Source organism: Epinephelus moara, chromosome 23, assembly GCF_006386435.1.
Source record: "Epinephelus moara isolate mb chromosome 23, YSFRI_EMoa_1.0, whole genome shotgun sequence".
Taxonomy (NCBI): Eukaryota; Metazoa; Chordata; class Actinopteri; order Perciformes; family Serranidae; genus Epinephelus; species Epinephelus moara.
In genome coordinates, this window is record NC_065528.1 from 30,137,017 (window position 1) to 30,141,579 (window position 4,563).

Here is a 4,563-nt window from a genome sequence, read left to right on the forward strand (position 1 = left end):
TTGTGTTTACTTGTGTTATCTTTGACTAATGTTTAAATTTGTTTGATGATCTGAAACATTTAAGTGAGGAAAACATGCAAAAAAGTAAGAAATCAGGAAGGGGGCAAACACTTTTTCACACCACTGTATATCATTAATCCCCCTGAGGGGAAATTCAATTTTTTCACTACATTGTCATTAACACACAGGTCCGAAATACACACACATGCACAAACAGGACCTATACATGCACAAAGTGGAGAGTTGTCAGAGTGAGGGGGCTGCCTTGGTCAGGCGCCCCAAGCAGTTGGGGGGAACCCTGGCAGGAGGTGAACTGGCACCTCTCCAGCCACCAGTCCACGCTCCGCATTTGGTCCGGACGGGGTCTTGAACCGGCGACCCTCCGGTTCCCAACCCAAGTCCCTATGGACTGAGCTACTGCCGCCCCCAAGTTGTTTCACCAAGGTGGAGTTCGTATGAAGTGGGAAAGTAAGTATGGAAAAAAGAGGTTGAGTGTGGAACGATGGACACTTCTCACCCTCAATGGTCGCCATCTTGGCTACGTAGCAGAAGGGGAGGGACCACTTTTCAAACAGGAAATGGCGGCAGAGGACTGTGCGGCCGTGAACGTCGCTGCATTGTACAAATACATGTGTTTTTGCACTAAGCACCACTATACTGTTGTCGGGTATAAGCCAGCAGTATGTTTATTGGGTTAATTTAGCAGTCTGTAATGATTTGGTACCACGGACAATAATGCTAATCCTAATGCTAGTTTGCTAACTAGCTAACACGTCTGTGGTTCGTGATAACAGGTTCATTTTAATAACCCATCTCTTAACTAAAAACTAAGGCAATACTTAATTCCCTTAAAACTTCAACGGCCAAGGATATATACAGGATGGATTCAGCAATACTCAAATCTTTGAAAGACCACCTAGCTCATCCTAATTCACAAATCATAAATTCATCAATACTGCAGGGTGCTTTTCCAAGTACCTGGAAGACTGCAATCGTATCTCCTATTTTTAAATCAGATGACCCCCAGAACATCAGCAATTACCGCCCAATTAGCATTTTACCTGTGGTATCCAAGGTTGCTGAAAAGTGGATATCAGAACAGCTTGTCTCTTTCTTGAATACAAGTGAATTTAACCTTCATCACATGCAGTTTGGCTTTAGGGCCAATTACTCCACAGAAACAGCCAACTGCCTTTTCATAGAAAAGGTTCGAGCAATGGTTGACAAAGGAGGTATTGTTGGTGCAGTGTTTTTAGATCTACGCAAAGCCTTCGACACAGTCAACCATAAGGTCCTTCTGGCCAAACTGTCCACTTTCAACTTTTCCCCATTAGCACTTAGCTGGTTTGAATCTTACCTGACTGGTAGACGTCAACATGTTATGGTTAACAACCAACTTTCTCCAGCCCTTGAACTGTACACTGGAGTACCACAAGGGTCAATACTTGGTCCCCTACTCTTTTCTTTATATAGCAATGACCTGCCCAACTGTCTGCCCTGATGTGGAAACCCAGCTATATGCGGATGACACCGTGATATATGTGCATGCCAGGACAAAGCAGATGGCAGCTGCTAAACTCACCTCAGCATTAGAGCAGATCTCTAAATGGCTAAACTGTTCCTGCCTTCAACCTAATGTGAAAAAAACAGTAGGAATGTTCTTTTCCAAAAGGCAGTGTAACATTGTGCCGAATTTAACAATCTCAGGTGATAGTATTGCTATTGTCAGAGGTCAAATATCTGGGAATCCCTATTGACTCCAATCTAACTTTTAAAACACACATAAAAAAGGTCAGTCAAAAGGTTAAGTTTAGTTTAGCGAATTTTAAATACATAAGAAACACAATGACTTTTAATGCTGCCAAATTATATGTGAATGCCATGATCATGTTGCATCTAACATACTGCCTCACAAGCTAGGGACAAACCAAATCCTCTACACTAAAGCCTCTAGAAACCTTATACAAGCAAACCCTTAAAATCTTGGACCAGAAACCAAACAGCTCACATCATTGTACCATTCTACGCAAGCACAAACGTCTGAACTGGGAAGATTTAATAAAATACAGGAACATCTGTCTGGTCTTTAAAATCCTGCATAACTTAGCTCCTCCTCCACTTAATTCATTCATAAACCAACGCAATAATACTGGTCAGATCACTAGAAGCATCACACGTGGTGACTTATTAGTCCCATTCAGGAAAAGCACATTTGGTCAGTTATCATTCTCTGTTAGAGCAATACAAAATTCCCACCCATATTATAGATACACATACATACTCCACCTTTACAGCCAAGTTAAAAACATGGTTTACTGACAATTACACCTGCACACACTAACCTAGTATGGCTGTGTGTTATTGCGTCATGATCATAAACGCTGCATGTCTATACGTGCTGTCTGTCTGCATCCCTGAATGTGATTGTACGTGCTGATGTTTTGTGTATGATTATATAGCATGTGCTGCTTCTGTATGTCTTGGTTATATGTGCTGTCTCTGCATGATTGTATTGATGTTTTACTGTTCCTTTTTATCTTTATTGATCATTTCCAAAGTGTTTTATCTTTATCTTTTTCTCTTCACTCTTAACTCTCTCTTTTTAATGAATGTGCTGTAATATAGTGTTCTTTTTAGGGTGCCTATTGTCATCAGGCCGGGGACTACAGCTGAATATTAGCCATGTTGGCTAAAGCTGCCCTTTTTACTGTTATTTCTACAGTCAATTAATTGGGATTGTCCACGATACTATAAACTAATAAACTAAATACAGTACAACGATACAATGCAGTCGATGGATGTTTTGGTGGGCGAAAATTTGCGGGCAAATGGTGGCGGTAATGCTCCACTGGCCGATTACAGTTAGGCATTAAAAGAAGAAGAAAAGGTCGAAATTTGCGGCCATCATTTCCGGTGAGTGCACAACAGCCGTCTTTGGTTTGAGACAACACTACCCTGTCGAAATTTACGCACTACGCCAATAAGTACAGATGTTAGTATACTACATGGAAGTGTACTAACAGAAGTATGTGATTTGAGACACACTACATGTTTTTTTGGCGATCATGTAGATGCTCATTCATTTACGACCAAATCTCTGCTGAAGTCAAAATATCCCAGATATGGCCGCTGCCATCTTGCGCTGGTGACATCATTTGGAGCCAGATGGTGTGTTCCGAATTGCATACTTTTTACTTTTAGTATGTACGGCAGCTGCCCTTAACAAGCATGTACTGTTGCATGCAGTATACAGTTGGGACATACTACTTTCTCATAACATTGCACTCTGAACTTTGACCCTCTCTCTCATAGATCCATTATCTTGGAGATAAAAATCAAAAAACACCACTTTCCCAATTCGCCAGTGATGAAGATCAACCTGGGGAAAGATCTGCTTTTGTTACTTTGCAAAGAATGTAGTTTAACTTTAAAGTTATAACTGCACAGATTGTAGATGCTAACATATTATATTTGTGACAGTTAAATTACATCCGCAGTTCTCTGTCGTTGTCATTTTTTTTCTATAGTTATGGTCTTTTGTTGTTTGTAATATTTATGATTATTTTGTTCACTTTCACTTGCATACTGCACAATGTGACTGGATGTAGTAGAACATCCTGGTATTTTTGGCATACTGCATTTGATATACTATGTATTGGGACATACTTAATCTTTTTCTGGCATACTTTATTGTATGGTATTATGAGTATTGGCAGTCAGTGCAGTGGCAATCTCTGTGGTATCAAGTTTCCACCCATACACTGGTCCAACCAGTCGCGGCAAGGGTTGTTGTTCCCAAGCACACCGTTTAGCACGCATATCTGTCAGTCATGATGTCAGACCCTCTTTTTATGGCATCAAATAACTAATTAAAACCAAACTTGTGTGAAAAAGGACACTTGAACATACATCAGCGTGATAAGAACTATCTTAAATGAAAGAAACCATCTTTGGGAAAAATGTATTTGAAGTGTAGTTTGATGATTTAGTTTGGCCCATGTCTGTTAACATGGAAGGAGGTGGAGTTTATGACCTATACAGCAGCCAGCCACCAGGGGGCGATTAAGATGTTTTGGCTTCACTTTAGGGGAGATGTCATGTTGTCCATCTTTATATACAATCTATGACCAGCACAAAAACAAAATGGTGTCAGCCCTGCTAGGTTGAACCTGAAGAACTGAAGTTAGACAACATGCGCATGGCCAACCAAGTCCCTATCACCCAACAAAGCTGATCAACATGTCTCAGTAGAAGAGCACAGAAACCATTTTTAACCACAGTATATTTATAGTGCTTCACCCATTTCAGCATTCACAGTGACACAATGATGACACATTGATTCAGTAACCTCATTTTGGCTTTAATAGCATGGCTATTCAGGCTCCGTCCCTGGCTGACAGCTGGATTGTGCTGAATTTCCTTTTACACATGAAGGCAGCGTCTTTACTACTACAGTGTATGCTTCTGTGCGTGCACTGAGAAGGACAAATGTGCGTATGCCTGTTTTTATAGAGAAGCAACAGAAAAAGTTCAGTCAACGTGCACAACAGCAGTTGGTGTGAA